The sequence below is a fragment of the Cryptomeria japonica genome, chromosome 3 (assembly GCF_030272615.1).
Source record: "Cryptomeria japonica chromosome 3, Sugi_1.0, whole genome shotgun sequence".
Taxonomy (NCBI): Eukaryota; Viridiplantae; Streptophyta; class Pinopsida; order Cupressales; family Cupressaceae; genus Cryptomeria; species Cryptomeria japonica.
This window is the reverse complement of record NC_081407.1, coordinates 496138726-496153175: the sequence shown is the minus strand read 5'-3', so window position 1 is coordinate 496153175 and position 14450 is coordinate 496138726. Positions and strand designations below refer to the sequence as shown.

The 14450-nt window shown below is 35.5% G+C and overlaps 1 pseudogene; it reads right to left on the bottom strand.

Moving 5' to 3' along the window:
• Positions 1-14093: 14093 nt before the first annotated feature.
• LOC131067479 (5S ribosomal RNA) lies at positions 14094-14205 on the bottom strand (annotated as a pseudogene).
• Positions 14206-14450: the final 245 nt, after the last annotated feature.

Genomic DNA, 14450 nt, shown 5'->3' with positions numbered 1-14450 from the left:
GATTTGGGAGTATGATAAGTTTCATCATCAGGCTTACATGCTAGCGGCTTTAGAATCCAACATTCATTTTCAAGCTTGTTTTGCCTCCAAACACACATTTTGATGTTTTTATAACTTGCCTTTAGGAAGCACAAGCTTCAAAATGATGATTTGGGAGTACAATAAGTTTCACAATCACACTTTCATGCTCGTGGCTTCAAATCCAAACATGCATTTTCAAACTTTTTGTTCTATGAAACACCCATTTTGATGCTTCAAAACTTTTGTTTACGAAAAACAAGCTTCAAAATGATGATCTAGGAGTACAACAAGTTTCGCAATCGCACTTTCATGCGCATGACTTTGAAATCATAACTTGCATTTTCAAACTTATTGTACCTCCAAACACACATTTTCATACTTCAAAAACTTGCATTTAGGAAGCACAAGCTTCAAAATGAGAATTTGGGAGTACGATAAGTTTCATAATCACGCTTTCATGCTCGTGGCTTTAGAATCATAACTTGCATTTTCAAGCTTGTTGTGCCTCCAAACACCCATTTTGACACTTCAAAACTATCGTTTAAGAAGCACAAGCTTCAAAATAATGATTTGGGAGTATGATAAGTTTCATAATCATGCTTTCATGCTCGTGGCTTTGGAATTAGAACTTGCATTTTCAATCTTGTTGTATCTCCAAACACTCATTTTGATGCTTTTACAACTTGCGTTTAGGAAGCACAAGGTTCAAAATGATGATTTGGGAGTACGATAAGTTTTATAATCTCACTTTCATTCTCTTGGCATCAAAATTCAATCGTGCATTTTTAAACTTGGTGCTCCATGAAACAACCATTTACTTGCGTTTAGGAAGCACAAGTTTCAAAATGATGATTTGGGAGTACGATAACAATCTTGTTGTACCTTCAAACTCCCATTTTGATACTTCTAAACTTGAGTTTAAGAAGCACAAGCTCCAAAATAATTATTTGGGAGTATGATTAGTTTCATAATTGTGATTACATGTTTATGTCTTTGTAATGAGAATATTCATTATCAATCTTTTCATGCCTCTAAACACCCATTTTGATGCTTCAAAACTTACGTTAAGGAAGCACAAGATTTAAAATGATGACTTGGGAGTACGATAAGTTTCATAATCATGCTTTCATGCTCGTGGCTTTGGAATCGAAACTTGAATTTTCAAGCTTGTTGTACCTCCAAACACACATTTTGATTCTTCAAACCTTGCGTTTAGTAAGCAAAAGCTTCAAAATGATGATTTGGCAGTATGATAAATTTCATAACCGTGTTTCCATGCTTGTGGCTTTCAAATTAGATCTTGCACTTTCAAGCTTGTTGTACCCCCAAACACACATGTTAATGCTTAAAAACTTGCGTTTAGGCAGTGCAAGATTCAAAATGATGATTTGGGAGTACGATAAGTTTCATAACTAAGCTTTTAGGCTCATGGCTTCAGAAATAGAGCTATCATTTTCAAGCTTGTTGTGCTTACAAACACACATTTTGATGTTTCAAAACTTATGTTTAGGAAGCACAAGCTTCAAAATGATGATTTGGGAGTAAGATAAGTTTCATAATTGTGCTTTCATGCTTCAGGCTTCGGAATCAAAAGTTACATTTGAATCTTTTTGTGCCTCCAAACACCCTTTTTGATACTTCAAAACATGTGTTTAGAAAGCACAAACTTCAAATAGTTGATTTGGGAGTACGATAAGTTTCATAAATGCACTTTCATGTTTGTGGCTTCGGAATAAAAACGCATTTTCAAGCTTCTTCTCCCTCCAAAAACCCATTTTGATGCTTCAAAACATGTGTTTAGGAAGTGAAAGCTTGAAAATGATTATTTGGGAGTATGGTAAGTTTTATAACTACGCTTTCATGTGGCTTCGGAATCAAAACTTGCATTTTCAAGCTTTTTGTGCATCCAAACACACATTTTGATGCTTAAAAACTTGTGTTTAGGAAGCACTAGCTTAAAAATGATCATTTGGGATCATGATAAGTTTCATAATCACGCTTTCATGTTCGTGGCTACAAAATCAGAACTTGCATTTTCAAGCTTGTTGTGCCTCCACATACCCATTTTGATGCTAAAGCACAAACTTTGAAATAATAATTTTGGGAGTATGATAAGTTTCATAATCGCGCTTTCATACTCGTGGCTTCTGAATAAATCAGAACTTGCATTTTCAAGTTTATTGTGCCTCCAAAGACCCATTTTCATACTTGAAAACTTGCATTTAGGAACCACAAACATCAAAATGTTGATTTGGAAGCATGATAAGTTTCATAATCATGCTTTCATGTTTGTGGCTTCGGAATCAGAACTTGCATTTTCAAGCTTGTTGTGCCTCCAAACAACCATTTTGATGCTTCAAAATTTGTGTTTAGGAAGCATAAGCTTCGAAATAATGATTTGGGAGTACGATAAGTTTCATAAATCACACTTTCATGCTCATGTGGCTTTAGAATCAGAACTTGCATTTTCAAGCTTGTTTTACCTCCAAACATGCATTTTGATGCTTCAATACTTGTGTTTAGTTAGCACAAGCTTCAAAATGATGTTTTGGGAGTATGATAAGTTTCATGATCGCACTTTCATGCTCGTGGCTTTGGAATCAGAACTTGCATTTTCAAGCTTGTTGTACCTTCAAACACACATTTTGATTCTTCAAACCTTGTGTTTAGTAAGAAAAAGCTTCAAAATGATGATTTGTGAGTACGATACATTTCATAACCATGTTTCCATGCTCGTGGCTTTGAAATTAGAACTTTCATTTTCAAGCTTGTTGTACATCCAAACACATATGTTAATGCTTAAAAACTTGCGTTTAGGAAGCGCAAGCTTAAAAATGATGATTTGGCAATACAATAAGTTTCATAATTGATCTTTCATGCTCATGGCTTTGGATTTAGAGCTAGAATTTCAAGCTTGTTGTGTTTCCAAACAAATATTTTTTTGTTTCAAAACTTATGTTTAGGTAGCACAAGCTTCAAAATGATAATTTGGGAATAGGATAAGTTTCATCATAAGCCCACTTTCATGCTCATGGATTTGGAATCAAAAGTTACATTTTCAATTATTTTGTGCCTCCAAACACCCTTTTTGATGCTTCAAAACATGTGCTTAGAAAGCACAAACGTCAAAACGATGATTTGGGAGTACAATAATTTTCATAATTACACTTTCATGCTTGTGGCTCCGTAATAGAAACTTACATTTTCAAGCTTCTTGTCCCTCCAAACACCCATATTAATGCTTCAAAACATGTGTTTAGGAAGGGAAAGCTTGAAAATGATGATTTGGGAATACGATAAGTTTATAATTGCGCTTTCATGTGGCTTTAAAATCAAAACTTGCATTTTCAAGCTTTTTGTGCATCCAAACACACATTTTGATGCTTCAAAACTTGTGTTTAGAAAGCATCAACTTAAAAATGATCATTTGGGAGTATGATAAGTTTCATAATCACACTTTCATGCTCGTTGCTCTGAAATTAGAACTTGAATTTTCAATCTTGTTGTGCCTCCACATACCCATTTTGATGCTTCAAAAAAAGTTTAGGAAGAAAAACTTCAAAATGATGATTTGCGAGTACTCGTGGCTTCAGATTGAGAACTTGCATTTTCAAGCTTGTTGTACCTCCAAACACACATTTTGATGCTTCAAAACTTGTGTTTAGGAACCACAAGCTTCAAAATGATGATTTGGGAGTATGATAAGTTTCATCATCATGCTTACATGCTAGTGGCTTCGAAATTAGAACATGATTTTTCAACACCCATTTTTATGCTTCATAACATGTATTTAGGAAGCACAAGCTCCAAAATGTTGATTTGGTTGTACGATAAGTTTCATAATCATGCTCATGGCTTTGGAATCATAACTTGCATTTTCAAGCTTGTTGTGCCTCCAAACACCCATTTTGACACTTCAAAACTTTCGTTCAGGAAGCACAAGCTTCAAATTGACGATTTGGGAGAATGATAAGTTTCATAATTGTGCTTTCACGCTCGTGGCTTCGGAATCAAAATTTCCATTTTCAAGCTTGTTGTGTTTAGGAAGCATATGTTTCGAAATGATGATTTGGGAGTATGATAAGTTTCACGACACTTTTATGCTCATGGATTCAGAGTCTGAACTTGCATTTTCAAGCTTCTTGTTCCTCGAAACATCCTTTTTTATGCTTCAAAAAATGCTTTTAGGAAGCATAAATTTCAAAATGATGATTTGGGAGTATGATAACTTTCATAATCATGCTTTAATCCTCATGGCTTCGAAATAGAAACTTGCATTTTCAAGCTTGTTGTCCCACCAAACACCCATATTGATGCTTCAAAACATACATTTAGGAAGCACAACCTTGAAAATGATAATTTGGGAGTACAATAAGTTTTCTTAATCATGCCTTCATGCTAATCGCTTCTGAATTAAAACTTGCATTTTCAAGCTTGTTGTACCTCCAAACACACATTTTGATGCTTCAAAACTTGCATTTAGGAAAGCATAAACTTCAAAATCATGATTTGGGAGTACGAAAAGTCTCATAATTGCGCTTCCATACTCGTGGCTTCTGAATCAGAACTTGCATTTTCAAGTTTGTTGTGCCTCCAAAAAACCATTTTGATGCTTCAAAATTTGCATTTAGGAAGCATAAGCTTCAAAATGATGATTTGGGAGTATGATAAGTTTCATAAATCACACTTTGATGCTCGCGGCTTCGGAATCAGAACTTGCATTTTCAAGCTTGTTACTCCAGACACCCATTTTGATGCTTCAAAACTTGTGTTTACCTAACACAAGCTTCAAAATGTTGATTTGGGAGTACGATAAGTTTCATAATCGTGCTTTCATACTTGTGGCTTCGAAATCAAAACTTTCCTTTTCAATCTTATTGTACCTCCAAACACCCATATTGATACTGTTAGGATTCCCAAAGATATTGAGAGGGGGGGGGGGCGGTGAATCAGTATCTAACCGGTTTATGAATTTACTTGATTGAAAATATGTAAAGCATATCAATACTGTGTACTGATAAACCAAAAATAATGTAGTAAACAAGAATAACAACAACCACATGAAAATCACACCATAACACAGTAGTTTAATGAGGAAACCCAGTGTGGAAAAAACCTCAGTGGGATTTGTGACCCACAATATTCACTTACTGGCCAATAAGGGAATATTACTATTTTACAAGAGGGGCCTACACATGCAGGAAGGCCAAGTGCCTAGAGCTCACTGCTCAATTACAAAGGAAGTCACACTGACATACAAAGATGGATTATACAAATCCAATGTCTTGTACTGCTTCAAATTAGCATCTGCTATGCCAGATCCAGTACTGATTTTAGCTCTGCTTCATACATAAACCCTTAATTCACATATTAGGTTTGCATAATTTCGCCTATCACGTTATTACAAAATGTTCTGCAATGATCTTATACATATATGAGTCATATTACAACTCGCCATGTTGGCTTACAATGATTTTACAATTAATTACAAAATATATTATCAACAAAATTCCCGTCGGCCAGGGTGTCGATATCCATCTTTTCACTGTCGGTGTTCTGTGTGTCGGTGTAGAGTTTGTCATTGCCGATGCTGGTATATTTATCTTGCTAGTATCATATGATTCCAAGGTTTCCATCAATGACAAAACCTTCAATCACCTACAATTTCTCATTGGAGTGTGCATTTGCCAACAATCTCCCCCTTTGGCATTGATGGCAACACTCATGAGAAAAATCAAAAAGTGTCCAAAATTGATATCCTCAAAAATAGTCTGTCAAATTTTTTTTACCAAAACTGTATGCTCCACCTGAGCTGATGGTGTCCTTTCTTCTGATCATTTTTCTCATTGTCTCTACTCCCCCTTTGACATCAATGACAAAGGTTGCCATTCACTGTCAGTGGAGTCTTGCCTGGATTCTTGTAACCGGTGGGTTACAATCTGAAAAATATCTATCAAAATTAAATTTATGTCATTGTTGAATGTTTTACTGTCTTTTATAGCCTCTTGGGTTCTCTGCATTGTATCGGTTAGTATGTGCATTTTCTCTTCCAGTGTCTTTAGTCCAGGAACCAGAGCCTCAGATATTTCTTTTCTCAAAGAAATATGATACTCTTGTCTTGGACCAAGTCTACATTTAAAGTCCGTTGCTTTATTCTTTATTCCTTGTTTTTCATTTTCCAGTTTCTTGATTTTCTCTTCCTGCTCTCCAATTTTCTTCTCTAGTTCCAAAAATGAGTCTGATGTTCCAATCAAATTATCAACAATATTATTAATCTTATCCTGTGCTTTTCTGATTTCTTTGTCAAGATCCTCTATTAATACATCCATTTTGCATGTGTCCCTGTACAATTTCTTGAAGTAAAAAATGATTTCACTGAGTTTCGGTAAAAGAGTATCCATTTCCTCTTTGTTCTTATTCACAATTTCCATAAAGAATTTCTCTTTCTCTTTTATCATTCTTTCCTTAAATGTATCCTCGTTTATTTTGTCTAGTGTTATTAGGTTGTCGATTATATACTTAGACAATGTGTCCAATTGGCTCAAAGAATCTTTATTATCTATCTTTGGAGCTATCATCTTCAAAATTGGTAAAGTGTCATCTATAGCCTTATAGGCTTGTGCATTGCACTCTGTTATTTTCTTTATTGAATCTAATAAGACCTCAGTTACATTAGTAGCTTTGAATTCTGTCATGGCTGTACCAGATGTTTGTCCAACAATTTTTACAATCTGTAATCCACCGGTTGTAGTTATAGCTTTGCTTTCCTCTTTCTTTGGAGGATCTATTTGAGTTTGCATTTCTACAAACAAAATTTTGGGCTTTTTATTTTGGGCCGGTGGCACTATCTCTGTCTGTACCTGTGCTTCAACCTGTACCTGTGAAGGAGCCTGTTGCTCTACCTGTTTCTCTGTGTTGTCCACTACCGGTGACTCAGTTGGTTTTTCAGTTTCAGTAGTTGCCAGTGGCTCAATGGATGCATCAGTATGCACATCTATGGTCTTTTCCTTTCCAATGTCCAGGGGTTCACTTGATCCTTCAGTTTGTTTTAGTTCCCTAATTTCAGTGTTTTCTATTGCAACATTTCCTATCGGTGGCTCTGTTGTCACATCTATTTTCTCAGTTGATTCCTTATCCACCATAATATTGACTTCTTAAGTGTCAATGTTCATTATATATAACACCTCAGAATTAGGATTTGTATCCTCATGTGGTGTATCCATACTCTCAGTTGTCGGTTAATTGTCAGTAGTGTCTACCAGTGGAGTATCTAGAGGCGATGGGGGTAAGTTGTCTATTATCTTTATACTGGGGGGTCCACCTACCTTACCTTTTCCTTTTTCCCTGTCCTTTTGATATACCTTGAAGATTTTAGGTTTTAGATACTCTTCCTATTTCTCTTTTTCCACCAGGAATATGTCCCATGCATCTATTGTTTCCTCTATTACCTCATTCACTCTTCCTGCCATCAGTGCTACATGTCAGTGAGCAGTTGAGAATACTAACCAGTTAGCCTTAGAGATTAATTGATCTATCTTATCAGGTGAGTTAACAGGGTGCACTACAAGTAGTTTTTTAATCTTTATTTTCTTATCTAGCTCAATAATAGCTACCCTTCTAGCTTCTAGTCTATTATATAGATCTGCTGGCATTTCATCAACAACTTGCATCGATAATTTCTTGAAAATATCTAAGTGTAAGATTACATTGTTCTCAACTTTCTCTTTGTCATCAGCGGATAATGTGTTATATAGTTTGCTGATATTCTTCAACTTGCCATCCTCAGTAATTTCATTTAGTAGTTTATCAATAGGAGCTATAGTTTGTTTTGACTTCTTCTTAGGAGTCAACTTCTTTTTCTTTGGAGTTAATTTCTTTGTTGGGGGCCTCATTACCTGTTGCTTCTGTCTAGTCCTTTTTGGTGTAGGAGAAGGTGTCGGTGAAGGTTTTCTTTTCCTTTCAACTCTCTTAAATACAACAAGTATGTCACTTTCTGAAGAAGTTCCAACCGGTGAAAGGTGAGTTTCCGGTTGAAGTGCTTCCAACTCACTTTCAATTATACCGGTTTGTTTTAGCACATCTTCCTTAATAGCTTTTGCCTGCCAGGTTCCTTTTCTAACAGTTGCCTCAACCTTCTTAACTCTTTTCCTTGATTGAATTTGGCTTTCTATAGTTTCAGCACTACCAAATAATTTTTCTTCTAGTTCCTTAGGAGCTTCCAGGAGGGCTTTTGCATAAGTTTCTATTATGTTGTCATATGTCTCATACCCCATTTCAGTTACCTAGATGGTTCTAGGAATAACTGCCTCCATCCAAATTTCATCTTTCTTTATTACAAAATAGATTTCCTTTTGGTACTTATTCACAATAGCTTGTGATAACCTTACTCTTGTTTTCATTCAAGCCTTTAGTGCTTGAAAGTACTCATTTATGTTTTTCTCCCTGTTCTCTCCCATATTGTTCAGCAATTCTGATAGTTGTTTTCCTATCGGTATATCAAATCCAAAATCTTTAGCACCAATATCGGGTACTTGTTTGGTTATGTATAGCATCAGACAAACAAGTAGGTTTCCAAATCTGAATGGTCCTTTCTTTTCCCTTTTGATCTTTCCTAGATTGTCTATTAGCTCATCTTTAAGCCATTCACATATGTCTATCCTTGCATTATCATTTACCATATCATAGGCACTCTTAATACATAGGCTAGAAACTGAGTTTAACCTATTTGCATGTGTATCCTTGTAACCTAAGATCATACTGATAAACATGATATTTGTATCCTTTACATCATTTACCCTTAGTGATCTCTTATCAAATGTTGCACTGGTTAGGCTTGTCACTAGGTCATTTGAGAACTTCTTAGTTTTGTCAGGTCTATTGTCAGTGGAGGGTAACCTTGTTACTGCCCTTACCACTTCTTTTGTGATCTTATGGATAGAGTCTAACCAAACAAATTCACCATGTACCCTTCTTAACACAATTCTTATGATATCCTTGGGAAAATCCGGGATACTAAGAATTTCTGTGAAACCGAGGGTTTCTATTATCTTGTGTTCAGGTTTGACATTTCTGGATTCACCATAGATTACAGTCTTATACATATTTTTAATTTCATCATCACCTAGTTCATCAATATGACAATGTATATACATTCTAGGGTCTTTAGCATATACTACTCCTTTAGAGATTTGAGAGAATGCACCTATGCTATCATCTTTCTTAGAAATTTCGAGAACTAGCTGAAAAACGGGTCTAGGTCATTTAACAACTTCAACAACAGTAGGGTTTGCAATAAATTCAGGAGTGGATGAAGATGCCATAGCTATAAATACCTTGATCTGCCTTAAGGATGAATGATTTGATAGATTGCTTCGCTTCTTTGCTTGGAATGCCTTCGCTTGGGAATTTTTGCGCTCTCGAATATTTGAATGCTCAGTGAATTAAAAAAAGGAGCCAAAACACTTGCTTTATAATGTTATTTTTGCCAACTACCACATTTAATGCTTGTCGGTTAAGTTACAACTTAACTTATCTGTCGATATAGAAGTAATCTCAACTTTTTACCATCAACTGAGGAATAATAGCATGTATTTAATTTGTTGCTAAACCCTCAAAGGATTTTTCTTCAGTTAGATGAGGAGTCTCCTACCAGTGGAGTGTTACTCTGTTCTGCCGGTGGAGGAGTATTCTCATCAACATTTTGATCTGACTTTCTAATCCATTGTTTTGAGAATTCTTTCTTTACCTCTTCAACCTTTTCTTTACCTTTCAAATTAGCACCATTATTATTTGTCGGTGGTGCCTTACTTCTACAAAATTTTGCAATATGTCCAATCTTGTTAGAAGCATAACAGGTCACATTGTTTTTCTGAATAGCTTTTCCATATCCCGTGACGGTTTGTGTTCTGCATTAATTAGATAAGTGTCCAAATCTCCCACAAACATAACATCTTACATTCATTATGCAATTCTTTGAATTATGACCAACTTTGTTGCATTTAGAACATTGACCGGTGGGTGTATTAGTGCTTTGATAATTTCTAGATCTACACTGATTTGCTCTATAGCCATACTTGTTATAGTTAAAGCATTTACCATTAAATTTATAAGCATTTGGTTGCCTTACCAGTTTGCTATGATCATGTGTGTTTGTAGTACCGAAGCTTTCACCAACTTCAAAGCTAAGGCCATTAGTGTCACCATTAGGTTTCTGATTCTTTAGCATGTCACCAAGTTCTTCTGAGATTTTCTTGAATTTCTCCTTGTGTTGATTTGCAGTAGCCAGATCTCTTTCCAAGATTCCTTTTTGTCTCATGAGTTCATTTGAGTCATTTTGTGTATGCATTAGATCTGTCTTCAACATATCATTTTCATGACTAAGTCTTGTGTTTTCATTTGCAGCATCATTCAGTCTTCTAGTCAAGTCTTCTTCATTTTTCTTCCTATCTTCAATTTCTTTGCAAAATCTCATAGTCATATCCTGCATCTCATTCTTTGTTGTATTGTTTTCTTGTCTTAGTTTGTTTACCAGATCATTGAGAGCTTCCTTTTCATCATTCTCATTCTTTATCTTTTCACAAAGTTCTCTTCTCTTATTTCTTGCAATGGTAAGATTTTCTTGAAGTGCTTGAATAATGTCCTAAGTAGCCTTTAGATCATCTTCAAGTTTGATATTTTTCAACTTTTTTGCATCATAGTCTAAAAGAGTTGTTTCCAATTGTTTCTTTAAGTTTTCCATCTCTACCCATGTCAAGATCTTCCTCAAGTTGTTAGGCTTCTGAAAATAGAGGACCAGGCTCTGATACCAATTGTTAAGATTCCCAAAGAGGGGGGGGTGAATCAGTATCTAACTGGTTTATGAATTTACTTGATTTGAAACATGTAAAGCATATCAATACTGTGTACCAGTAAACCAAAAATAATGCAGTAAACAAGAATAACAACAACCACATGAAAAGCACACCATAACATAGTAGTTTAACAAGGAAACCCGGTGTGGGAAAAACCTCGGTGGGATTTGTGACCCACAATATTCACTTACTGGCCAATAAGGGAATATTACTATTTTACAAAAGGGGCCTACACATGCAGGAAGGCCAAGTGCCTAGAGCTCACTACTCAATTACAAAGGAAGTCACACTCACTTACAAAGATGGATTATACAAATCCAATGTCTTGTACTGCTTCAAATTAGCATTTTCTATGCCAGATCCAGTACTGGTTTTAGTTCTGCTTCATACATAAACCCTTAACCTATAATTCACATATTAGGTCTACATAATTTCACCTATCACATTATTACAAAATGTTCTACAATGATCTCATACATATATGAGTCATATTACAACTCGCCATGTTGGCTTACAATGATTTTACAATTAATTACAAAATATATTATCAACAAAATTCCTATCGGCCAGGGTGTCGGTATCCATCTTTTCACTATCGGTGTTCTGTGTGCCAGTGTAGAGTTTGTCGTTGCCGGTGCCAGTATATTTATCTTGCCAGTATCATATGATTGCAAGGTTGCCATCAATGACAAAACCTTCAATCACCTACAATTTCTCATTGAAGTGTGCATTTGCCAACAGATACTTCAAAACTTGAGTTTAGGAAGCACAAGCTTCAAAATGATTATTTGGGATTACGATTAGTTTCATAATCACGCTTACATGTTTGTGGCTTCGTATTCAAAACATGCATTTTCAAGCTTTTCATGCCTCTAAACACCCGTTTTGATGCTTCAAAACTTGCGTTTAGGAAGCACAAGCTTCAAAATGATGACTTGGGAGTACGATAAGTTATATAATCGTGCTTTCATTCTCGTGGCTTTGGAATCAAAACTTTCATTTTCAAGCTTGGTGTACCTCCAAACACACATTTTGATTCTTCAAACCTTGCATTTAGTAAGCAAAAGCTTAAAAATTAGAACTTGCATTTTCAAGCTTGTTGTACCTCCAAACACAAATGTTATTGCTTAAAAACTTGCGTTTAGGAAGCACAATCTTCAAAATGATGATTTGGGAGTACGATAAGTCTCATAATTGATCTTTTGCACTCGTGGCTTTAGAATTAGAACTAGTATTTTCAAGCTTGTTGTGCTTCCAAACACATATTTTGATGTTTCAAAAGTTATGTTTAGGAAGCACAAGCTACAAAATGATGATTTGGGAGTAGGAAAAGTTTCATAATAGCGCTTTCATGCTCATGGCTTTGGAATCAAAAGTTCCATTTTCAATCTTTTTGTGCCTCCAAACACCCTTTTTGATGCTTGAAAACATGTGTTTAGAAAGCATAAACTTCAAAACGATGATTTGGGAGTACGATAAGTTTCATAATTGTGTTTTCAGACTCGTGGCTTCGTAATAGAAACTTGCATTTTCAAGTCTCCCGTCCGTCCAAACACCCATTTTGATGCTTGAAAACATGTGTTTAGGAAGGTTTTTGTGCGTCCAAATACACATATTGATGCTTCAAAACTTTTGTTTAGGAAACACCAGCTTCAAAATGATCATTCGGGAGTATGATAAGTTTCATAATCACGCTTTTCATGCTCGTGGCTTCGAAATCAGAACTTGCATTTTCAAGTTTGTTGTGCCTCCACATACCCATTTTGATGCTTCAAACCATAAGTTTAGGAAGAAAAAATTCAAAATGATGATTTACGAGTACGATAATTTTCATAATCATGCATTCATGCTCATGGCTTCAGAATCAAAACTTTCATTTTAGAGCTTGTTGTACCTCCAAACACACATTTTGATGCTTCAAAACTTGTGTTTAGGAAGCACAAGCTTCAAAATGATGATTTGGGAGTATGATAAGTTTCATTATCGCACTTATATGCTAGTGGCTTCGGAATCAGAACATGCATTTTCAAGCGTGTTTTGCTTCCAACCACCCATTTTTATGCTTCAAAACGTGCATTTAGGAACCACAAGCTTCAAAATGTTGATTTGGTAGTATGATAAATTTGATAATCACGCTTTCATGCTCATGGCTTCAGAAACATAACTTGCATTTTCAAGTTTTTTGTGCCTCCAAACACCCATTTTGACACTTCAAAACTTTCGTTTAGGAAGCACAAGCTTCAAAATGATGATTTGGGAGTACGATAAGTTTCATAATCGTGCTTTCATGCTCGTGGCTTCAAAATCAGAACTTCCATTTTCAAGCTTGTTGTATCTCCAAACATGCATTTTGATGCTTTTACAACTTGCGTTTAGGAAGCACAATCTTCAAAATGATGATTTGGGAGTACGATAAGTTTCACAATTGCACTTTCATGCTCGTGGCTTCAAAATTCAAACTTGTATTTTTAAACTTGTTGTCCCATGAAAGACCCATTTTGATGCTTCAAAACTTGCGTTTAAGGAAGGACAAGCTTCAAAATAATGATTTGGGAGTATAATAAGTTTCCCAATCGCACTTTCATGCTCATGGCTGCGAAATCATAACTTGCATTTTCAAGCTCATTGTACCTCCAAACACACATTTTCATGCTTCAAAACTTGCATTTAGGAAGCACAAGCTTCAAAATGATGATTTGGGAGTAAGATAAGTTTTATAATCGCACTTTCATACTCATGGCTTCTGATCAGAACTTGCATTTTCAAGTTTTTTTGTGCCTCCAAAGATCCATTTTCATACTTGAAAACTTGCATTTAGGAACCAAAAGCTTCAAAATGATGATTTGGAAGTATGATAAGTTTCATAATCATGCTTTCGTGCTTGTGGCTTCGGAATCAGAACTTGTATTTTCAAGCTTGTTGTGCCTCCAAAGAACCATTTTGATGCTTCAAAATTTGCATTTAGGAAGCATAACCTTCAAAATGATGATTTGGGAGTACGATAAGTTTCATAAATTGCACTTTCATGCTCGTGGCTTCAGAATCAAAACTTGCATTTTCAAACTTATTGTAACTCCAAACACCCATTTTGATACTTCAAAACTTGTGTTTAGTCAGCACAAGCTTCAAAATCATGATTCGGGAGTACAATAAGTTTCATAATCATGCTCATGGCTTTGGAATCGAAGCTTGCATTTTCAATCTTTTTGTACAAAACTAAAAAAGGTGCAATACCAAGACTTCCCAGGAGGTCACCCATCCCAGTACTACTTTGGCCCAAACGCGCTTAACTGTGGAGTTCTGATGGGATCCAATGCATGTTATCATCACACTTGTTATGAGCTTGTCGTAGTATGTACTTATCAAACCACAACCCACATGCAAATCCACCTCGAACACCCAGCCCATGGTGCCTCCAAACACACATTTTGATTTTTCAAACCTTGCGTTTAGTAAGAAAAAGCTTCAGAATGATGATTTGGGAGTATGATAAGTTTCATAACCGTTTTTCCATGCTTGTGGCTTTGAAATTAGAACTTGCATTTTTAATCTTGTTGTACTACCAAACACACATGTTAA